This window comes from Macaca fascicularis, chromosome 11 (genome assembly GCF_037993035.2).
Source record: "Macaca fascicularis isolate 582-1 chromosome 11, T2T-MFA8v1.1".
NCBI classification, from domain to species: domain Eukaryota; kingdom Metazoa; phylum Chordata; class Mammalia; order Primates; family Cercopithecidae; genus Macaca; species Macaca fascicularis.
Window position 1 is genome coordinate 109,212,497 of NC_088385.1, and position 25,815 is coordinate 109,238,311.

Genomic DNA, 25,815 nt, shown 5'->3' on the forward strand with positions numbered 1-25,815 from the left:
AATGCTAAAAATGGAAAAGCAAATATCTGAGCTATGAGATGTAGGATACATGAGATTTGGGTGGTGAAAGGTGGAAAAAAGACAGTAAAAGAGACAGAAAACAAAGCAATTGAAAGGTAAAGAAAAGAACCAGAATATGGTAGAGTCATAGAAGTCAAACAAGTTATGAGTTTTCAAAATAATAGTAGTGATTGGCAGTGTCTCATACTTTAGACAGACTAAGCAGAATGGGGAATGGAAAACACCATTGATTATGTCAGCTAGGAGTCTTTGGAGCCAATTAAGTATAATTTTCATAGAGTACGAAGAGCAGAGCCAAACTGTGTGAGAAATAAGGAGGCAGTGGTGGTAAGGAAGTAAAAGAAGCAGGTATATTCAACCCCTTGGGAAGAAAGGACAAAAAAGAACAGTGGCAAGATGAGTCCCAGGCCCTCTCCTTTTCTCCCTCCCCAGGCAGATTCAATCTCTTTCATGTAGAATCACCATTTATATGCTAATACCTTCCAGAATTATATTGCAAATATAGAACATGGTTCCTAACACCCTAGCTCCCATATATCAGCAGCTCTTACTTTGGTATCAATAGATACCACTTCAACTTCAACATCCAAAACTAAATTTATAATTTCCCCCTGCTTCTACTAAAAAACAAAACAAAATACAGATAAGCATAAATAAACAACAACCAGGTCCTCTTCTAGTGTTCTCTATTTCAGTAAGTAACATGACACTCTCCCCACTTGCTCACGCTAGAAAGCTCGGGGTCATTTTTGATACCCCAATTTGCTCTTTATTTCTCTCATCTAATTCATCACCAAATCTTGTAAACACACTTCTCTCCACATCCACTGCCCCACTAGTTGAAGACTCGGTCATCTGAACAAACTCAATAGTATTTCGCGTGTTCTGCTGCATCTCCTCTTGCTCCTCACAGAAGCCAGGGTAATCCCTTAAATCCACAAACCTGATTACTTTTACCCTCCTATTTAATACCTTCTAATGGCCTCTTTTTTCCTTCAAGCCAAGTGATGTTATGAAAACAACTGTTTTAGAATGAAGCAACTAACTCTGTATGGAGGAATTAGAAAAACCTTCATTAAGATATTGGCATACAGACTGGCCTTCAGTGTCTTCAGGTGGAGAATCATATTAGCGTGAAGTATGGGATGACAGTGACAGAAGATCATTCCAACTTGGGGAACATCATGTGCCAAGGTAGGAAGTCGGTGTTCAGAAAAGCGTGACAAGTTCAGAGGGTGATGAACTTGGGGAGTAGCTGCAGAATCCAGTATTTGAAAGCCCTTTTATGTTGGATTTTATGGAGGTCTTAAAGCAAGGGATAATATAAAAAACCAAGCTTTTTGTGGCAAAGGGGAAAGTTGACTGCGATGTTTGAGTTTTAGAGAAGAGAGAGCAGTTCAGCGCCTGTTGCAGGGACCCAAGAAATGTGATAGAGGCTGACACAAAGGCTGTGGGGCTGGGGAGAAGTTTCAAGGCATATTTAGAGTAGGACCCACAGAAATAATGCAACATTTGAGGCTAGATATCCTTGAATAATGTTATTGTGAGTGGGTTTATGTGCAAAGCCCATGATCTGGCCCTAAATTGACATGTTATTCTGTAGTCTCATACTCTGCAGAATGTATTATTTTTGCCACATATAAAATGTACTGGAGATAAATTACAATTAGTTTGTGTCCTAGTCAAAGCTACACTAAAAATACAACCCAGTAAAAATATTTTTAAGAATATCTGGATTTTTCACAGTTCTGTCTCTGGTAAGTTTTATAAACTTGGTCAAGTCATATACTCAGCCTAAGACTTAAATTTCTCATTTGCAAAATGAAGGAGTTGACTAGACTCACTGAATGACCTTCTAAGGTTCCTTCAAGTTCCTTGGGACCAGTGTCAACCTCTAGGGTATTTTTCTGCTTTAGTTGATTGACTTGAGTCTAACTAGCAGGAAGCAGACTGCTTCATACTTTCTTGAAAACATAGTTATCTCCTTGAAGAACTGTGGTCTAGGGAGTGTTCTGAGTAGCATTCCTAGACCCACCTTGTCTTATGAAATGCATTACATTTATAATCCTTCTAGAGGACCTTTCCAATCTCCCATAGTTGGGTACCAAGAAAAAATTATTCCAGTTAATAAAAGCCATTTGTTAGTAATAGTTCTATCATACTTGGTGTGGCATATTTTCTTTTCTCCTGAAGGCTTCTCTTAACTAGGAGAACCTTAAAAGTACATTCATTGTCAAGTCTTTCTAGACTTTTGACTTCAAGAACTTGTGTAGAATTATGTGTTTTTTTCCTTCAAGTACGATTCGCAGAAGGGTAGAGACATATATAATTTAATTAAACAAATTTAAGCCTCCACCATGTATGAAACATTGTGGAGAAAAAACAGGATGGGCAAAGGAATGTGCCAAGAGGGATAGGGCACAATTTCTGTCTTCAAGTAAGTATATTATTTGATAGGAGAGCCTAGAATGTTAACACATACTTCAAGTAGGTATATGAAAATGGTAGTACAGTAGAAGAGAGTGCTACATGTAGGATGAGTATGATTATTCCAGCCTTGGGCTTGCAAATTGAAATAACTGTCCTCTGGTAAGTGCTATTCCTAAATTCTGTCTGAGCAGGTAGATATTGGTATGAATAACCCAGGTGTGGGTCTAAAATAATTGATCAACTTGTCTTTGGCAAGTATGTATAAAGTCTTAAGCAATCTCTTATTCCACTTCAGAGATATGAAAAGGACCAACTCCTTGAAAATGGTTGATTGGTTATAAATAGACACAGTCTAAATTTTTGGCAAGAACATGATAAAAGCTTTTATGAAGTTATGAAATTGTGGCAACATATTGTCAACTGTGGCACTTGAAGTCAAGTCATCAGAGAATCACATGAACAGATCTAGTATACTACTAAGCCAATAGACATGCTGGCATAAATAGTTATTAAGCTGCAGGCTAAACTGAAGATTAATTTTTTAAAAATGATGCTTTACAGCATATTGTATGGGTATTACATTTTTTATGTCCATCATATTCAACTCCTGGATGAGTGTTATCTTAAGATTTTCTTCGTTGAATTTAACATATAGATAACAGGATTCCATTTCTAAAGATAGGGCATTTGTCTCATTCAATGTGAGTACTAAAATATTCTTGTTCTATAATTCATTCTTCTGAGAGATAACTGATTTCTGGCGGTGTAAAGGTGTTCTTCCTTGTTTTGTCTTTGTACCATGAGAATGAACAATCAGGTAAAATAAACATAAAATAAATTGTAGGTGAAATAAACTTGCAGGTTTAAAAAGCATAAGAAAGCTAGTAAGCCAGGAAACTGGTATATATAATATAATAATAATATATATATTATATATGTATAAAAAAAACCTGGTATTATATTTTCTGTCTTCATCTAATTATGAAAGTGATTTAAAAGTTTAATATAGTGAAAAATGTGTCTAAATTGTGACAAAAGTTCTCATCCCAGATTTGTGTCTGTATTTGTTCTCATGCTGCTAATAAAGACATACTTGAGACTGGGTAATTTATAAAGGAAAGAGGTTTAATGGACTCAACAGTTCCACATGTTTGGGGTGGCCTAACAATCATGGTGGAAGACAAAGGAGGAGCAAAGTCACATCTTACTTAGTGTTGGGCAAGACAGCTTGTGTAGGGAAACTCCCATTTATGAAACAATCAGCCCTCATGAGACTTATTCACCATCATGAGAACAGCATCATTAAAACCCGCCCCCATGTTTTAATTACCTCCCACCAGGTCCCTCCCATGACACATGGGAATTATGGAAGCTCCAATTCAAGATAAGATTTGGGTGGGGACATAGCCAAGCCATATCAGTGTCACTAGGCTTTTAAGCTGGAGCAGTCCTATAAGAGGGCATGGAAAAGTCTAAGTCACCTTAAGGTATGTTTCCACCAGCTCTAAGCCTGTATTCTCCATCAGTATGTTAAGGCATACTGTTTAAAGAAATTTTTGTTAAAATGAAGTCTGTTATCTGGCAAGAGTAAGATATTAATATTAGCTGACAATTAAGCACTTAATTTGTGCCTGGTACATTGGCTGTCTTAATGCTTATTAAATATGGTATGGATATATAATATATAATACTTATGAAGTTGGTACTATTGTATTTAATCATTTTTAAGATACACTTCTTTCACATTTTAACACTCTAAAATTGGGATGTTTTACAATCAGTGACATCTTTTTTTTTTTTTTTTTTTTTTTTTTTTTTGAGGCAGTCTTGCTCTGTGGCCCAGGCTGGAGTGCAGTGGCGCCATCTCGGCTCACTGCAAGCTCCGCCTCCCGGGTTCACGCCATTCTCCTGCCTCAGCCTCCCGAGTAGCTGGGACTACAGGCGCCCGGCTAGTTTTTTGTATTTTTAGTAGAGACAGGGTTTCACCGTGTTAGCCAGGATGGTCTCGATCTTCTGACCTCGTGATCTGCCCGCCTCGGCCTCCCAAAGTGCTGGGATTACAGGCGTGAGCCACCGCGCCCAGCCTACGATCAGTGACAGCTTACAGACATCATTTAGAGTATTCTTGTTTTGTAAGTGGCACGTAAAATCATGGTGAGAGTGACAATAAGAAGGCATCATAGATTAGATGAAATATGATATTAGCCACCATCCCCCTTTACCCAATCTGACCTAAAAGGAACCGAAACATGAAGAGGTTAAGTAATCTGTTCAATACCTCTGAACTGGAAAATGTTTGAGCCAGGATTCCACACAATTGTTTAACTCAACCCAGGAACAATGCTTCCACCCAGCATACCATGCTGTCTGCTGGTAATCTACCAGCACTTCTTAAGCTTTGGCGAAATTGGTGTATCTGAGTAGCCATCTTCAGAGAGCTGCACACTGGAGTTGCAGTGGCACAGTGGAGCTGGGAGGACAGAGAATTTGCAAGGTCCAGAATGGACTGCTGAGTCAAGAGGCATGGTGGAGGACCCTTGGTAGTCGGGGTAATCATGAATGAAATAGACCCTGAAAAGACAGAAAAGCTACAGGAATGTAGGGAAGCCCTAAAGGTGGAGGCCACCCATTTTACTATTTTATCTAGGTCCAGACTTGCGTGTGTGCAAATACTTCTATGTGGGATACAGAAAAAAAAATTCTTATGTATCAGGGAGAGTTATTTATCTATAGCTATATATTATCTATTTCTATATATCTATATTTATCCATGTACCTATATCTAAATCCATATATTTTGAGAGACAGAAAAAAAAGAAAGAAAGTTGTATTGTGTGTTTTTTTTTTTTTTTTTTTTTTGTATGGAGTCTCGCTCTGTTGTCAAGCTGGAGTGCAGTGGTGCAATCTCTGCTTACTGCAACATCCACCTCCCAGGTTCAAGCGATTCTCCTGCCTCAGCCTCCCGGGTAGCTGAGACTACAGGCACATGCCCCCACACCCAGCTAATTTTTGTATTTTTACGAGAGATGGGGTTTCACCATGTTGGCCAGGATGGTCTCAATCTCTTGACCTCATGATCTGCCTGCTTCAGCCTCCCAAAGTTTGTGCTTTTTTAAAGGGAATATTACATTATGAACAAATATTTTCTTATCCTACAATTAGAATTTAAAATTTGAATGTGTTCTGCATGTTTCTTTTTTATTTGCTTTCCCCCCCATAGTGCCTAGCACAATTTAGTGTAAATATTAGGAAGGACAAGCATTAATTGAATACATAAATAATAAGAACTCTCTCTTTACCTCAAATACCATACAGAATCTTGGAAGCATATATGAGTTTAACAAAAAGATGCTTTAAGTGGGGGTGGGGAGCCTCTTAAAGAGTTGTATCAGTTACTGAAATAACAAAGAACTAGTGTAATTTCTATTACTGCTTGTCAAGAAATGAGGCAGGCAAATTAAAGTCATCAGGATCTAGCACTGCTGCTCTGCCTCCAACAGAAAAGATGAGCCCATGAAAAGACAAGCCAGTGAAAATATGCGGTTACTCCCCGTCAGCCCCAGTGTCCATACACACAAACACTATGCAGACCAACACACACACACACACACACACACACATATAAATTGATGTATTTTCTTTTGCCTATGTGTCTAGTCAGCTTAAATGGGTCGACTCGTGTTTTGGCTCCTATCACCAAACCAGACTCTTTGGCTCAACTCTACCTGCAAACTTTCTGGCCTGTTTCAGTATAGTGAAGTGGTTTAAGTTTCTGAGAACAAATAATTAGGCTCTAAGAGAAGGCCAGGGTTATACAAAAACCATTCGTTTTTGCTTCTGTGGGTTCTGTGTCTCTGTAAAAAAGGAAAACAAAGTTAGGTAAGAACAGTGTTCAGCTATGTGAGCTTCATGATATTTCTCCTATTGTGTTATCAGAACACTTATTTAATTTTTATTGTTCTGAACCTGAGATACCTAGGGATTAATATTTTTACATCTCCTTTAACTAATAGTATAAATCTTAGACTCAGAATTAGTGTTGGCATGGACAAGAATCGGCCCTTATCTTTGTTACCTCACCTTATCTTTGTTACTTATCTTCACCCTTTGGACTTAAAAGGTAATGAAGTTTCAAACTAGGTTTAGGAGCATCTTCAGCTAAAGAAGCTAAATATAAGGTATTTATTTATTTATTTATTTTATTAAACTTACTCCACTCTCTTTCTATGGTATTCTCCATATCATAAAAACTTTGGAGACCTTTTTCGTTGGGAAGATTGCTCAGCTACAACAGAGACTAAGGGAGGCACTGACTTCATCAAGTGATTTTTGGTGACCAAGGGGCAATAATTGGGCCTAATATAAACCTTCTCTTCCTCCAGTTCACAAGCACAGCATTTAATTCAATTTTAAGTGGTTTTAAAATGTAGCAGAAGTTTCACTTTTTAGGTATTTTTTTCTTTATCAGAGATATAACTTCCAAGAAATTTTTCTTTATTACTCATATTTAGGTGTTTTTCCAAATTATGAATCACCTACTATACTTATTTATTAATTGATACTTTAGTGAGTTAGAGTGAACTGCTTGCATGTTCATTTACCCAAAGGTGACCACTAGTATTATTTTTATAGAAGTTACAGATATTTAATTTCCTAAGAAATCCACAGCCTTGTATGTTAAGCTTGGAGTGAGGTAGAGAGGGGAGAGGGCAGGAAGCACTTTTCTCACACTCAAGCTCAACATCATGTCCGGAGGAAATAGGACAGAAACCTTCTTTCCCAGTGGTGGGGCTATTTCCTAAGGGAAAACAGGGAAGTGAGTTTTCCTTTCCTAAGGGAAGGCAGGGAAGGGAGTGTTCCCCTCAATGACTTTATTTTCTGTTTTTAATCTCGTTCATCAGATGGAATTTTATGATTCAGGAATTATCAGTGTCACCTATGAGTTATTAATAGAATAGAAAATTATTTTGACCAGTGAGGTGGAGGAAAAGGAAATGATAATAAGAGTAAACTGCTCACATTATGGGACAAGGAGATGAGGTCAGTGGAGAGTAAAAATAATCCATGTGAAAGATTATGTAAAAGTTAACTAGATAGGAATTATTCTATCCCCAAATAACTTTTGTAGGGTAATCCTAATTCCTTACCTTAAAAATAAGGACAAAATTATGGTAGAAAACTAGTTTAAGCCTTAGAGAATCGGAGAAGTGTGTTTTATCTTTCATTTCCATATTCATCTTCACTCTTTGCTTTTTCAAGCTGCGGGCAAAAACTCCACCACCTTTAGAGGTTCTGGCTTATCCTAATAATTTGAATCTTTCCTTATTTTTGTTTCTAAGCTATCAATTCATTTTCAGCTTAACCTATTCTGGAGCTTGGTACTGAGACTGCAGAGAAGGGAAGTGAGAAAATATCAACATTTCTAAAGTTTGGAAGTGAATATTGGACATATTCCTTCATGGTACAAGTGCAATGTTATAACTCTTCAATGGTGATTTAGTAACTGTCAAATCTGTGATTTTCATGTGTTTATTCTGCTTTTTTATTTGGAGTGCCAGGGAGTTTTTCTTGGGTCCTTCAACAATTGTCTTGATCTGATCCCTGGCAACACAACATAATAATCAATCTGGGTTTGTACTTTTCATTGGAATGATAAAAATGTACAGTTTGGCAAAGATTGGAAGGGCAATCCCATTGGAACTGCACCAACTGAGGTCATTGGCCACATGAAGATGGCCAGATATTCCACCAGAAACAGACAAATGATGAGTTTTGAGGTCCAATGAAGTGGTCACTCTCATAATTATGGCAAATTTATGAACTCTTATGAAAATAGTTCAATTGCATGGCCTTCTTTGATTTTTGTACAGCTTGAATGACAGACTTGTAGACTCTGAAGCTGATGGTGACAGAGAAGAGAGGCAGGGTGAAATACGAAGCCACAGTGATGATGCTGAAATCTCCAGGGAAAGTAGCATGATCCATGTGGGGTGAAGAAAAACTCAGATTTCTTCACTTTTTGCCAGAAAACCAGACAGTGTATTACACAGAAAACTGAAGAACAGGCTCCCAGGCAGCCCCTTTATCACACCTCTTTCCCCAGTTGCTGGGCATGGAGTGTTTGTCCCTCAAGGACAAAGAGGAATTCGATGGAATTGAGTGGCCTCCAATAGCTTTACTGTGGGCTTTTTCAGCAAGGACAATAGAAAAAGAAACAATAAAATAATTATGCCATTGGTTCTCCCAAGTCCCTTCACTCTTTCCCTCCATGCTTAGACTCCAACTACTAGTAATGTCTTGATATCTCACCTTCTAGATTTTATTATTTTATATACCAATTGCTTAATATTTCATTTAAAAATCTCTTCTGCCATTGGATTTTTCCTCATCAAAAATGTTCTCCAAATGTTTTATTGCCAATTGTCTCTCTACCCTTGCTCCAATCCCATTCCACACAGGTAAGCTACCAGTAATGTTTTGACTTCAATTATTTTATATGCTAACCAGAATTATAGACTGTTATAGCTGGAAGGGACCTTGGAGATCATCTTTCAGTCTTTCCCCACCTTCTTTCACTGTGCCACCACTGCAGGCTTCCAGAAGATATATAGACAGGCTAAATGCCCCACCCTAAGTTCTGCCTCAGCTAGCAATTGACATGGGACTAGAACCCAAGTCTTTTCATTGCTAGTTAAGGGATCTCGCCAACCTCATCCCACAATTTTATATTTTTAGTTTGCTGGATGTCCTAAAGAAGTAGTTTCTGTAAGATGGATTTGAGTGGTTTACAGCCAGATTGAATTTTACAAGGTAGCCATCCATTTTTGAAGGACAAATAGAAATGACTGTAGTTCATCTATTCTGTCCCTCCTTTGGCCTCAGTGACTGGCCCCACAGGACCAGCATTCTGCTTTCTTGGAGCAGCTTTGTTGTACTAAGATTGTCCTTAGATCCATCTATCACATGGCAATGTTGGCCTTCTTTTCTCTTTTTAAGTCATTGGCTTTGGGCATAGGCACAGCTCTCCATGCTTTTGCTTCAAGTGTTTCTAGAAAGATGGAACTTAAACCAGCTGGCTATTGGAGTTGCTGATCTTCTGGGTATCTTCTAAAGATTCCACATAAAACCAGGATTTTCTCCTGATAGAGACATCATGTTTTTTTATTCATGTGCCCTCAACTGAGATTTGTAGTTTGATCAGTAAATTCTTACTTACCTTAAACTCTAGGCTGGCCTTTTTCTTTATATATATATATATATATTTTTTTTTTCCTTTATATTTTTAAGCAGACCCCTCCTTAGGCTTTAACTCTAAGTTCAATTTGAACACCTCTCACACCTTCTTTTATAGACGTAAAATGCACACTTTCACAAAATAACACTAATAAAAACCTTCAGATCTCATTCTACCTCCACCCCCTAACCATTTTCAGAACTTCTCAATTACCTGACCCACCTAGAAGTCCACACTGGCCCAGATCTTTGATCTTTGTCCAGGGTCCAAAATGTCTTTTGAGTTATGGTAAGCATGCATACTTTAACTACAGTCAGGTCTCTGACACAGACAGAATTCATAGTGAATTTTGGATAAGGTCTTTTGTTTTGTTTTGTTTTTTGTCAAGGATCCAAATTGACCCAACTTGAATTTTTAAAGAAGAACATGTCAGGGGTGGATGCCAAAGAGGCCCACTCTGCAAATATATTTTGCAATTAACAGAGTTCAAGTGAGCTCTTCTGAGTTTGGTGGTAGCTGTTATTGCTTGGGGATCTCTTTCTTTCACATAAGTTTTCACACAAGTCTATTGTTTCCCTTTGTGTATGCTTGTGTGTGTGCTGTGGGACATGATAAACAAGTATCATTTTGTTTCATGTAATTACAGAATCATGCTTTTATGTTTACCTTTCATATCCACTTTAAGGATAGAATCTGTTTTACAATTGGGACTGCTTCTGTGACCAATTCTGTAGTGTTGCCTTCAGTTCAGGCACATGCCTCTGAAACCTTAATCGCAAACAGATGCTGTTCTGAATCAAGAGTTTCCCTCTTTGGCTACTCAGCCTGAGCAATGAGCTGCCTAACTTGGATCCTACAGGCTTCTTGAAAAACTCCACAGGCTGCCTTACTAGCACACTGGGTAACATGCAGAAGATTGATATTTTCCAGGCCCAAGCAGGACTTTGAAATAATACCTAGCAGTTGTAGAGAGCTATTTATTTTCCCCTCCTCCCACAAGTGTTTTCACATACATGATCTCATTTTATCCTTCAAATAGTCCTTGGAGTTAAGTAGAAAAAGCAGTATTTTCCCCTAGGAATCTGAGGTCCAGAGATGTTAAGTAACTCGCTCAAGGTCACACAATTAGCCTTGACTCCTAGTCTGGTGTTCTTTCCACCAAAATGACACCAGTATTTACTTTGTCTTGTTTCAAAGTTGTTCAAAGTCATTTAGGTGCTGCTTGGATCCAAGCTGTCATTCTTATAGCTCAGATTTAAATTAAATTTGTAACATCTTTTAGTGTTTCATGTTTTTTTTTCCCCCCCTAGGCCTTAAGTTATGTCTAAAGTGGTGATTTTGTGGGGCCTTAAAAATTACTTGGAGAGAGAACCTTTTTAAAATAAAAGTTGAAGGAAAAAAATTATCTGGGGAGCTTGTTCAGTAGATTATGGTTCAATAGAGCAAAGATACAGTTGTAAATTCGGCATTCTATAAACAAAAACCACCCATGTGATTCTGAATTAGGAGGTCTGTGTAATCACTGTTCTCAGAGTTAAAGTAAGCAAGGCATGTAAGAGTCTGAGGCTCACTTTCCTCATTTAAGAACCAAAAGCAAGACTAGAATCAACTAGTAAATTGTCTCCAGAAATTAACATAGATTCTGATCTCCCATAAACTTAACAGCTCACATCAGCATCCTTATGATGGAAGAAACAGTATTTGTCTGAAAAAATTCCTTGGAGGTAGAAAATCCCCCTCACGGGACTGGGTTTTCTGGGGAGGGAGGGAGGAAGAATAGAGGAGAATTTATTGAAAAACATGAAGTTGGGAACTGTGTAGGTTAAGGACCAACAGAGAAATCCCTAGGAGTGGATGACCAGAAAGGACTCTGGAGAAAGAGGGATGATTGGTATAAAGTTTTTAAATGTTTGCTCTATGATCTTCATATAGTCAGTAAAATCTGTATTTTGTGTGATTGGTAGCTTTCCTATAGGAATTCGTGAAGAGGCCAAGTTTTGCTTTCAGATTGACATAATGCAGAACTGAGCAGAAGAGAGAATGAGAATATAAGTCTTGGGAATTTGCCAAAGTCTTGGAGACAGCTTTGGATTTCTGCAAACTAGAACTGAAGGCTTAAATCAACTTCACCTAACTATCCATGGGATCAATATGATGAGGTGACATCTGGGGTAATATATGACAGTGAGCAAGAAGATCTAGAAAATATTGTTTTAAAAATACTCTTATGGCTTTAGAACAGGGGTCTCTGGTATACCACAGAGGTAACAGTCTGTGATCTCTTAAGAACCAGGCTGCACAGCAGAAGGTGAGCTACAGGCAAGAGAGTGAAGCTTCATCTCTGCCCCCCATCACTTGCAGTACGGCTTGAGATCTGCCTCCTGTCAGATCAGAGGCAGGATTAGACTCTCATAGTATGTAAATCCTAGTGTGAACTGTGCATGCAAGGGGTCTAGGTTGTGTGCTCCTTCTGATAATCTAATGCCTAATGATCTGTCACTGTCTCCAGTCAGTTAAGACCATCTAGTTGCAGGAAAACAAGCTCAGGGCTCCTACTGATCCTACATTATGGTGAGTTGTATAGTTATTGCATTATATATTACAATGTAATAATGATAGAAGTAAAGTGCACAATAAATGCAATGCATTTGAATCATCCTAAAACTGTCTTCCTCCCACTGGACCATGGAAAAATTGTCCTCCATGAAACCAGTCCCTGGTGCCCAAACGGTTGGAAACTACTGCTTTAGAAAAACTAGGATAAGATTAGAGATCTCATAATAAAGGTGCACATCAAGAAAGTGAATGTGAACAAAGATGTTTGCAAACAGAGTACATGAAGATCAAGAACCTTGAGGTGCAGTTCCAGCTTTGGCCCAGTTTGCGGAATGATTTTAACTCAGTTTTAATGTGTTTGTTCCCTTTCCCATGTAATTTATAATGGTAGTTCACATGGACTGTTGATGCTTTTACTCTAGCAGCCAGAACCAGAAAATTGGGAATTTTCTACATCTGGAAATATTTACCTCGGGATCTTGAGAAAGAGTTCTTGATCTGAAGAAGCAGAGGATGGGGAGGAGCAAGGCAGAGAACAACAGAACCAAAGTGTTAATTTCCAGTTCAGTAAAGAACAGACATTTTACACAAATGCAAGGAACAGAAATGTCCTCTTTACAGAGAAATAGGAGTCCCAATATGTTGTCTTAAAAATACTAGGATACCAGAGAGTCACAAATTTAGAGGACAACAAGATTCTATTGGAATGCTTATGTTGGATGGTTTCAATTCTCTCAGTAAAATAAAAAGGGAATTAGCATTATCTGTTGAAAGCTAAGAGCTGGGATTGTAGAAGTTTGTGGCCTTCAAAAGAGGTCTGAACAAGTTTTGGGAGAATGAAGCTAGGGAGGCAGTGATAAGTTAATGACAGGACCTGTCCATGAGTGTCTAGGGCCAAAGAGTTCCTGTACTATCTTATATAAACTGCTAAAATAAAAACTCTTTCCACTTTCTTACTGTCAATGAAATTCAATTCCCTTTGAGAATACTGCTCACATGGGTTTCTTATTCTCCCCCAACTCCACTAGAGTGATGGAACCAGGAGAGAAAAGCAGAGAAAAGACCAGTATTCCTCTGGTGTTCTCTTTTAGTTATTCTTGCAATTAGCAAATATTTGTTGAGTAGCTACTAGTCTAGGTGTTCTGGGCTAGGTGCTGGAAGAAGCTTATTTTAACTCTTGATAAGAACACCTCTTTTGAAGCCTATGCTGTATAAAAATACCACCTCTTCTTTTTGCTATCCTTTACCAAACTGCCCATTTGTTGAAGGTATTGATGCTTGTCTTTCAAGTCTGGATTATGGGTATGAGTTGGGTGGAGCATTCTTGGAGCTGTCCCTCTGCTCTTCAGATGATGGAGACCATACCCTAAATCCCTTTTCATTAAGCCGTCACATACAACTGAAAAGATTTATTGGATATCACAATCTTGCTCTGGTACACTTTAACCCATTCAGCAAATTTAACTGTGAGTGTAATGGCCATACCCTTGATTGGATCTTTGCGTCAAGATTGAGTCTTGATCAGCATTCAGTGCTCAGTTGTTTATTTTACCGTATGGGATTGAAAAGCAGCTGCTTTCTCTAACCCTATGAAGTTCCCAAATTCCTGGACTTTTTCCCTTTTATTACTGATTGCATATTGGTCAATCCTTTTCTAAGTACATTTATTCCTTCTAATACCTTGCTGTAATAGTTTTCTGGAGCTGATGTTACAAAGTCACAGAAACTGGGTGGCCAACACACTAGAAATTTTCCCATTTCTGGAAACTAGAAGTCTGAGATTAAGGTATCAGCAGAGTGGGTTTCTTCTGAGGGCTATGAGGGAGAATCTATCTGTTCTAAGCCTCTTTTGTAGCTTTTGGTGGTTTACTGACAATCTTTGCTGTCTCTTGACTGGTGGATGAATCTCCCTATTTCTGCCTTCATCTTCACATGGCACTCTCCATGTGTGCATGCCTCTGTGTCCAAATTTCCCCGTTGTATAATGATACCAATTGTATTAGGACCTCATTTAAACTAATTACCCGTATGTCCAATTCCGGTGTACTGGGGATTAAGGATGCCAGTATACCCTTTTTGAGGAGCTAGGAGGACACAGTTTAATCCATAATACTTATCAAATACGGACACCAGCAACTAAGACATGCTACTCACATTCTGTTTTCTAACCTTTCTTTCCTAGGGTTACAAGTTAGTTGAGTAAATGATTTGCCTTCCAAGTTATCTCAAGCAACAGTTTTACCAAATGTTACCAGTTTTAGCCTTTTCTCAATTTTATCACCACCCAAATACAGGCTCCTAAGCCAATGCCACATACTCTTTCACATTCCAATTTGTGGTTCTGGAGACACCAACAAATTAACATAATATTCACAATAGTTGCCTGTGGAAGCTGAAAAACATTTGCAATATTAGACTACTAATATTACTCTTAAATTTATAAATAGTCCATTCGTACTCTTGCTATCTCCCTGCAAATGTTAGAAGAGGTGTTTCTGACTCCAGATACTTTTTTGACTGCACCGGTTATTTCAGTTTCTTTCTTTCTTGCTTGCTTGCTTTCTCTTTTTTTGTTTTGATAGTTTTGTACCTGTACCGTACTTGTAGGATTGTTTCAAAGAGAGAGGAAGTATTACAATTAGTCCTATGTTCAGAGAGGTAAAAGCAACTAGAAAAGAGAAGTGGTGGCACAGAAAAGTGATGGAAATATAGAACCAGTTTTCTGAGCATACAGAGAAAGAACTAATTACTTGTTTAAAAGGGTCCTTTTTAAAAATTGTACTTTAAGTTCTGGGGTATATGTGCAGAATGTGCAGGTTTGTTACATAGGTGTGCACGTGCCATGGTGGTTTGCTGCACCCATTAACCCATCATCTACATTAGGTATTCCTCCTAATGCTATCCCTCCCCTAGCCCCTCACCCTCTGACAGGTCCTGGTGTATGATGTTCCCCTCCCTGTGTCCATGTGTTCTCATTGCTCAATTCCCACCTATGAGTGAGAACATACGGTGTTTGGTTTTCTGTTCGTGTGTTAGTTTGCTGAGGATGATGGTTTCCAGCTTCATCCATGTCCCTGAAAAGGACATGATCTCATCCTTTTTTATGGCTGCATAGTATTCCTTGGTATATGTGCCACATTTTCTTTATCCAGTCTATCATTAATGGGCATTTGGGTTGGTTCCAAGTCTTTGCTATTGTGAAAAGTACTGCAATAAACATATGTGTGCCTCTATCTCCTTCAGCTCTGCTCTGAGCTTAGTTATTTATTGCCTTCTGCTAGCTTTTGAATTTGTTTGCTCTTGCTTATGTAGTTCTTTCAATTGTGATGTTAGTGTGTTGATTTTAGATCTTTCCTGCTTTCTCTTGTGGGCATTTAGTGCTATCATTTTCCCTCTTCACACTGCTTTAAATGTGTCCCAGAGATTCTGATACAGTGTGTCTTTGTTCTCATTGGTTTCAAAGAACATTTTTATTTCTGCCTTCATTTCGTTATGTACCCAGTAGTCATTCAGGAGCAGCTTGTTCAGTTTCCATGTAGTTGTGTGGTTTTGAGTGAGCTTCTTAATCCTGAGTTCTAATTTGATTGCACTGTAATCCTTCCAGTTTTTGCCCATTCAGTATGATATTGGCTGTGGGTTTGTCATAAATAGCTCTTATTATTTTTAGATACATTCCATCAATACCTAGTTTATTGAGAGTTTTTAGCATGAAGGGCTGCTGAATTTTGTCAAAGGCCTTTTCTGCATCTAAGAGATGAGAGATGGTCTGAGAGACCGTTTGTTGTGATTTCTGCTCTTTTACATTTGCTGAGGAGTGCTTTACTTCCAACTATGTGGTCAGTTTTGGAATAAGTGCGATGTGGTGCTGAGAAGAATGTATGTTCTGTTGATTTGGGGTCTAGAGTTCTGTAGATGTCTATTAAGTCTGCTTGGTGCAGAGCTGAGTTCAAGTCCTGGATATCCTTGTTAAACTTCTGTCTCATTGATCTGTCTAATATTGACAGTGGGGTGTTAAAGTCTCTCATTATTATTACTTGGGAGTCTAAGTCTCTTCGTAGGTCTCTAAGGATTTGCTTTATTAACTGGGTACTCCTGTATTGGGTGCATATATATTTAGGATAGTTAGCTCTTCATGTTGAATTGATCCCTTTACAATTGTGTAATGGCCTTCTTTGTCTCTTTTAATCTTTGTTGGTTTAGTCTGTTTTATCTGAGACTAGGATTGCAACCCTGGCTTTTTTTTTGTTTTGTTTTCCATTTGCTTGGTACATCTTCCTCCATCTGTTTATTTTGAGCCTAGCAAGACTGATAAAGAAGAAAAGAGAGAAGAATCAAATAGACGCAATAAAAAATGATAAAGGGGATATCATGACCGATCCCACAGAAATACAAACTACCATCAGAGAATACTATAAACACCTCTACGCAAATAGACTAGAAAATCTAGAAGATATGGATAAATTCTTGGACACATACATTCTCCCAAGACTAAACTAGAAAGAAGTTGAATCGCTGAATAGACCAATAACAGGCTCTGAAATTGAGGCAATAATTAATAGCCTACCAACCAAAAAAAGTCCAGGACCAGACGAATTCACAGCCAAATTCTACCACAGGTACAAATAGGAGCTGGTACTGTACCTTCTGAAACGATTCCAATCAATAGTAAAAGAGGGAATCCTCCCTAACTCATTTTATGAGGCCAGCATCATCCTGATACTAAAGCCTGGCAGAGATACAACAACAACAAAAAAGAGAATTTTAGACCAGTATCCCTGATGAACATCCATGCGAAAATCCTCAATAAAATACTGGCAAACTGGATCTGGCAGCACATCAAAAAGTTTATCCACCAAGATCAAGTTGCTTCATCCCTGGGATGCAAGGCTGGTTCAACATATGCAAATCAATAAACGTAATCCAGCATATAAACAGAACCAAAGACAAAAAACACATGATTATCTCAATAGATGCAGAAAAGGCCTTTGACGAAATTCAACAGCCCTTCATGCTAAAAACTCTCAATAAACTAGGTATTGATGGAATGTGTCTCAAAATAATAAGAGCTATTTATGATAAACCCACAGCCAATATCATACTGAATGGGCAAAAACCGGAAGGATTCCCTTTGAAAACTGGCACAAGACAAGGATGCCCTCTCTCACCACTCCTATTCAACATAGTGTTGGAAGTTCTGGCCAGGGAAATCAGGCAAGAGAAAGAAATAAAGGGTATTCAGTTAGGAAAAGAGGAAGTCAAATTGTCCCTGTTTGCAGATGACATGATTGTATATTTAGAAAACGCCATCATCTCAGCCCAAAATTTCCTTAAGCTGATAAGCAATTTCAGCAAAGTCTCAGGATGCAAAATCAATGTACAAAAATCACAAACATTCTTATACACCAATAACAACAAATAGAGAGCCAAATCATGAGTGAACTCCCATTCACAATTGCTACAAAGAGAATAAAATGCCAAGGAATCCAAGTTACAAGGGATGTGAAGGACCTCTTCAAGGAGAACTACAAACCACTGCTCAACGAAATAAAAAAGGACATATACAAATAGAAGAACATTCCATGCTCATGGATAGGAAGAATCAATATCGTGAAAATGGCCATAGTGCCCATTGTAATTTATAGATTCAATGCCATCCCCATCAAGCTACCAATGACTTCCTTCACAGAATTGGAAAAAACTACTTAAAAGTTCATATGGACCCAAAAAAGAGCTCACATTGCTAAGATAATCCTAAGCAAAAAGAACAAAGCTGGAGGCATCACACTACCTGACTTAAAACTATACTACAAGGCTACAGTAACCAAAACAGCATGGTACTGGTACCAAAAGAGAGATATAGACCAATGAAACAGAACAGAGGCCTCAGAAATAACACCACACATCTACAACCATCTGATCTTTGACAAATCTGAGAAAAACAAGAAATGGGGAAAGGATTCCCTGTTTAGTAAATGGTGCTGGGAAAACTGGCTAGTCATATGTAGAAAGCTGAAACTGGATCCCTTCCTTACACCTTATACAAAAATTAATTCAAGATGGATTACATACTTAAATTTTAGACTTAAAACCATAAAAACCCCAGAAGAAAACATAGGCAATACCATTCAGGCCATAGGCATGGGCAAGGACTTCATGACTGAAACACCAAAAGCAATGGCAACAAAAGCCAAAATAGACAAATGGGATCTAATTAAACTAAAGAGCTTCTGCACAGCAAAAGAAACTGCCATCAGTGAACGGGTAACCTACAGAATGGGAGAAAATTTTTGCAATCTACCCATCTGACAAAGGGCTAATATCCAGAATCTACAAAGAACTTAAACAAATTTACAAGACAAAAATCAAACAACCCCATCAAAAAGTGGGCAAAGGATGTGAACAGACACTTTTCAAAAGAAGACATTTATGCAGCCAACAGACACATGAAAAAATGCTCATCATCACTGGTCATCAGAGAAATGCAAATCAAAACCACAATGAGATACCATCTCACACCATTTAGAATGGCAATCATTAAAAAGTCAGGAAACAACAGGTGCTGAAGAGGATGTAGAGAAATAGGAACACTTTTACATGGTTGGTGGGAGTGTAACCTAGTTCAACCATTGTGGAAGACAGTGTGGCGATTCCTCAAGGATCTAGAGCTAGAAATACCATTTGACCCAGCCATCCCATTACTGGGTATATACCCAAAGGCTTATAAATCATGCTACAATAAAGACACATGCACACGTATGTTTATTGCGGCACTATTCACAATAGCAAAGACTTGGAACCAACCCAAATGTCCATCAATGATACAATGGATTAAGAAAATGTGGCACATATACACCATGGAATACTATGCAGCCGTAAAAAAGGATGAGTTCATGTCCTTTGTGTGGACATGGATGAAGCTGGAAACCATCATTCTGAGCAAACTATGGCAAGAACATAAAACCAAACACCGCATGTTCTCACTCATAGGTGGGAATTGAACAATGAGATCACTTGGACACAGGGTGGGAACATCACACACTGGGGCCTGTCATGGGGTGGGGGTATGGTGGAGGGATAGCATTAGGAGAAATACCTAATGTAAATGATGAGTTAGTGGGTGCAGCAAACCAACATGGCACATGTATACATATGTAACAAACCTGCACATCGTGCACATGTGCCCTAGAACTTAAAGTATAATAATAAAAAATAAAAAGAAAAAAGAAAATAAAAATAGAAAAATACATGTGCATGTGTCATTATAGTATAATGATTTATATTTCAGTTACTTTCTAATGCATTGTGTCCCAATAGATTAGTTCACATTTGGATCTTTTTTTTCTGTATTTATGCTGGGCCCTATAATAATCTATTACTAGAGCTTGTCCTTCTTCATCACCCTTAATACTCTCACTTTCTGTTTCTCTGCTCTGCTTGGCCTGAAAAATGCCAGCAGCAAACTATATCCAATCATTGTCATCCTCCTCTGACATGCAACACTATTAAGGATTTGTAAAGGAAATACATAGGGAGCTCCTACAACTTTATGATGTTTAGTTCAACTGTGTTCTCAACACTGCTAGGGAGTCTTGCAAGAGTTACCTCACTCTCTCTTTTCTCTTTATGGATATGCATAAGACGCCTCTTAAAGAATAACCTTGTTTTTGTTATTTATTCCACCATGGGAAACCTGATCTAGTCAGTAATTTTTCAATGGTTACTTTTAACTTCTGTAACATTCTTACTACCTGGACCCATCTGTTACATTTTCCTTCTGTTTCAATATCCCTCCTCTTTTCAATTCAGTCCTTTGCCAAGGTGTTCTATCCTACCTTCTCCACCTCTTCAGAAGCCTTACTCCAGCAAATGCCTCCTCTAATACTTCATTTTAAACTCTGACTCTTGATTGGCTCTTTCATCTGAGCATAATCATTTGCTCAGTTTGTTTCTATCTAAAAAATCATTTTTAGACTTTATACCTTTATTTTCTTTGTAAATATCTTCATATATATTTTCTTATGACCTGCCCTCCCTCCTTCTTTCTTTCCCTCTCCCATTGAAAACCAACAGGATAGTATTTGGAGACTTTTGTTTCCTTCGGATTGAAAAATCTCACAGCTAAGAATTAAAGCCATGAAATATCTCATATTCTAAGTTCAGAGAACCACTAGGTCACCTCCTGGACAATAAAATTTCAATGTATGAGCAACAAACACTCATGCTAGGATGTAAAGTGATTAAGATGTCACTTTCTAAGTATCAGACAATTCATATGGTTTTTAACAGTGGCTTTATATCCATTGTGATGCCTCTTTTAGCATCAACATTCAGAAATTCACATTCCATTTCTTTGGACACTTCATGAGATTTTGAAACTACTCTTTATTCTGAGAATCTGTTAATTGTATTTAGAATGGACCTTGATATTTTTCCTGCTCATAATTTTGATAAAACTAGATTGCGTTTTTAGGAAGCAAATATCAAATGTTCCTATATAAACTTTGACTAGAAAATGGTGTATGGGGAGATTCACACATCTATAAAATTTGGTTATTTAAATCCAAGAGATGTTTTGTCATGAATATCTTAACTACAGAGACATGGAGCTGCTTGGATAGAACAAACTCTGTGTTTTAATGGTTGTATAGTATTCTTTTCACACGTATATCCATAATTTTACTTCTGTTTAGCCATTTTCTTCTTTTTATTATGTATACATTTTTTATTTCTGTAGCTTTTGGGGCACGAGATTTTATTTCATGGATGAATTGTATAGTGTTGAAGTCTGAGATTTTAGAGCACCTGTCACCCAAGTAGTGTACATTGTATCCAATATGTAGCTTTCTATCCCTCACTGTTGGCCCCTTCTGAGTTTCTAAAGTCCATTATACCACTTGGTAAGCCATTACATACCCATAGCTTAGATCCTACTTATAAGTGAAAACATATGGTAGTTTTCCATTCCTGAGTCACTTTACTTAGAATAATGGCCTGCAGCTCCATCCAAGTTGCTGGAAAAAAAAAAAATTCATTCTTTTTTAATGGCTGAGGAGTATTCCATGGTGTATATATGCTGTATTTTCTTAATCCACACATCAGTTCGTGGACACAGATTGGTTTCATATCTTTGCGATTGTGAATTATGTTGTGATAAACAGGCATGTGCACATCTCTTTTTGATATAATAACTTATTTTCCTTTAGGTAGATACCCAGTAGTGGGATTGCTGGGTTGAATGGTAGATCCACTTTTAGTTCTTTAAGAAATCTCCATACTGTTTTCCATAGAGGTTGTACTAGTTTACATTCCCAACAGCAGTTTAAACGTTCCCTTTTCACCACATTTATGCCCACATCTGTTGTTTTTTGACTTTTTAATAATGGTCACTCTGGCTGGGTTAGATGGTGTCTCATTATGGTTTTAATTTGCATTTCCCTAATGATTAGTGATGTTGAGCATTTTTCATTTGTTTATTGGTCCTTTGTATATCTTCTTTTGAGAAGAGTCTATCCATGTCATTTATCCACTTTTTGATGGGATTATTTGTTTTATTCTTGCTGATTTGCTTGAATTCCTTGTAGACTCTGGATATTAGTCCTTGGTCAGATGCATAGATTGCAAATATTTTCTCCCATTATGTGGGTTGTCTGTTTACTCTGATGATTATTTCTTTTGCTATGCAGAGCATTTTAGTTTGATTAGGTTCCATTTTTATTTATTTATTTATTTATTTATTTATTTATTTATTTATTTGCTTTTTTGTTCATTTACTTTTGGGGTCTTAGTCATAAATTCTTTGTCGAGCCCAATGTCCGGAAGAGTATTTCCCTAGGCTTTCTTCTAGAATTTATAAGGTTTCCTGACTTAGATTATGTCTTTAATCTTGATTTGATTATTGTATGTGGTGAAGATAGGGATCCAGTTTCATTCTTCTACATGTGGCTATCCAGTTTCCCAGCACCATTTACTGAGGAGTGTGTTATTTCTCCAATTTATGTTTTTGCATGCTTTGTCCAAGATTAGTTACTTGAAAGTATTTGGCTTTATTTCTGTGTTCTTTACACTGGTCCATTGGTTTGTGTATCTGCTTTTATACCAATACCATGCTGTTTTGGTTACTATAGCCTTGTAGTATAATTTGAAGTGGGGTAATGTGATGCCTCCTAACTTGTTCTTTTTGTTTAGGATTGCTTTGGCTATGTGGGCTCTTTTATGGTTCCATGTGAATTCTAGGATTGTTTCTTCTAATTCTGTGAAAAATGATGTTGGTATTTTGATAGGAATTGCATTGAAAATGTAGACTGCTTTGGGCAGTTTGGTCATTTTCATGATATTGATTCTTCTAATCCATGGGCATGGGGTGTAGTTCCATTTATTAGTGTCATCTATGATTTATTTCAGCAGTGTTTTCTAGTTCTCCTTGTAGAGGTCTTTCACCTCCATGGTTAAGTATATTCCTATGTATTTTATTTATTTATTTTTGCAGCGATTGTAAAAGGGATTGAGTTCTTGATTTGATTCTCAGCTTGGTCATAAGAAGCAACAGTATACTTCCATTCACCTCTGCTCCCTTATGTTATTATTGCCACACATTTTGGTTCCACATATGTTAGAAATTCCACACTACATTATTATTATTTTTGCTTTACATAGACAACAATCTTTAAAAGAAATGTTTTTAAAAAGAAAAAGTTACATATTTATCTATATCTTTACCATTTATGGTGCTCTTATTCTTTGTCATAGATACAATTTTCATCTGGTATTATTTTTTTCCATTTGAAAAACTTTAATATTCTTTTAATACTAATCTTCTGTGATGAGTCTCTCAACATTTATGTCTTTAAGTGAAATATGTTAATTTTTAATTGTTTTTGAAGGATATTTTTACGATACATAAAATTTCAGATTGACAGTTTTTTTTTTCTTTTAGCAGTTTAAAGATGTTATTTGATTGTCTTCTAGCTTGCATAGTTTACAATAAGAAGTCTTCAGGTACTCTCAATTTTTGTTTCTTTGTTCGTTATGTGTCTTTTTTCCCTCTTTGGTTGTTTTAAGATTTTCTTTTTATCATCAGTTTTTGGCAATTTATTTATGATATGCTCAGTTTGCTCCTGGATGTGACATTGCTTGCTTCTAGACCTCAGACAATCTATTTTCTTGGTATGTGTGTGAGCCACCACACCCGAACGAGTGTCTTTATTTTATTGTCTTCCTTCAATAATTGTTGGGCTTTGTTTCAGCAGGTGGTTAATTGCAGATCCAGTTGATATTTTTGAGGACCATTTTAAAAACAGATACAGTGCATTGAGAATAGTAACTCTGGATCACTGACATTTCTATTGTTTCTTTTCCTCTTGGTTTCAGTTATTTGTTTCTATTTCCTTGTACACTTTATACTTTTTAATTGAATGATAAATATCACATATGAGAAAATTGTAGAGATAATTTGACTGTCTCTTAGACACCCCTTTTTGCAAAATTTTCAGACGCTAGACCCTGTGACACTAACCAATCAGCAAATGTATTCAGAGAAAAAGCGGGACAGAATTTTGTGTTTTATCTCAGTTCACTTCTTGGTTTTTGAAGAGCTTTATCTTTCAGGTCCTGACTGCCTTGATAGTTTTGAATGCTTTCAAACAGATGTTTTAGTTTTATCCAACTTTTCTAGCTTTTCTTGTAGGAAGATTTGATTCAATACAAGCTTTTCCATGGAAATTGAAATTTTTTATAATAATTTTGAACCTAGGCATTTTATTAAATTATCTTGTCTGTAATTACTTTTTGTGTTTTCCAACGGTATAATGAAATTATTTGCAAACGCTTCTCATTTTAGAATTTTGTATTTCTTATTTCACCAGACTAGTCTAATTGAATAGGTTAGTACTTTCAGAAAAATTTTAAATAATAGTTGTAAACAGGAAAATCTATATCACATTTACGTCACAGGGTTGTTGTTATGACTAAATTAAGTTGAAACATGTAAAGTACCTAGAAAAGAATGATGGTAATGATGGTGACGATGATGATGGTGATGATGATGATGATGGATATCCTTGTGTTGTTTCTGACTGTAATAGGGATGTTCCTAAAGGTTTCTCCATTAAGAATTACATTAAAGATACAAGGATACATTTACCTATTCTGTTTTTAATTAAGAATTTTATTTTCATCTCAAATCAGTATTGAATTTTATCAGATATCTTTGTAGCACATATGGAGAAGACCATATGATTTTTCATTTTGATTCATTAATATGGTGAATTATATTTATTTTCTCATATTGAATCAGAACTGTCTTGGTAGGAGCCCCATTTAATCATTTTGTGGTATTCTGTAAATATGCTGCTAGATTTTATTTTTAATAATTTATTTAAACTGTTTTGTATTACTACTCATATGTGAAACTGATCTCTAGTTTTTCTTTTTGGGCTGCTCATTTCAGGTTTTGGTGCTATTACGGTTTTTAACAAATATTTGGTAAGTTGTTCTTTTTCAATGCTTTGACGCTTTTAATTAGCACTCATGTCACTGATTTGTAAAAGCTTGGGAGAATTTAGTTAATTAAACCCACTGGGTCTGGTACTTTTCTTTCTCTCTCTTTTCTTTCTTTTTTTTTTTTTTATAGAGTAATCTTAATTTTTTTTTTTTTTTTTGATTACATAGTCTGTCTCTTTTGGGTCAGTTTTGGTAGTCTGTTTTCCCAGAAAACAATCTATATCTTTCAGGATCCCAAGTTTATTTATATAGAATTGACCCAGTTGATTTTCTGTGTAGACATGATGTGCAAGATGTTGAAAACTTAGTTGGCATGGGCACTGATAACTCACAGCAGATGCTACAACCAACTACAATATATACCAAACACAAATATCTGATATGGTCATAACAGTGCCTATTGGCTAAGTATTAGTCATTGTATCTGTATTTATTCTCTGTTTGTATTATTTTCCCACTCTCACTTCTTATTTTATGATTCTATTCTGTCCTTTTTTTGATTAGGTAAGCTAATAATTTATGTATTTCATTATTTTAAACAATATGCTCTTGGTTTTATTTGTTATTCTATCTTTTTCTTGTTTTCTAATGAATGAATTTGTTTGTGCCTTATTTAACTCATTTTGTTTTCATCAGGTTTACTTCATTTCTCTCTTTTTGTCTTGTGTGGTTGAATTTTGTTTTATGAATATGTTTTATGAATTTGTATCAGATTGATATATACACATATAGAGGTCTTTTTATCCCATTAACGTAAGATAGATTCATTTTTGTCATCATATTTTATATATATTGTGATTTCAGTTTATATTGGTTCTTTTTAAAATAATCTTTTATATGATTTTTATTGCTTTTGTGTGTGTTCATGTATGTATTCACAGGCACATCTATGCATGCACATGCTTCCTTGTAATTCAGAGATTTATTTTAAATTCTGTTAGTGGTCATCTTAAAACCTCGCAATTTAATATGCTTTAGAATTTATTCCAGCCAGTGTCTGTTGATTCACCATTAGAGCAATGACATTTGGTAGTACTCTTCTACTTTAGTGGTTCTCAGCCCTGGTCCACATTAGT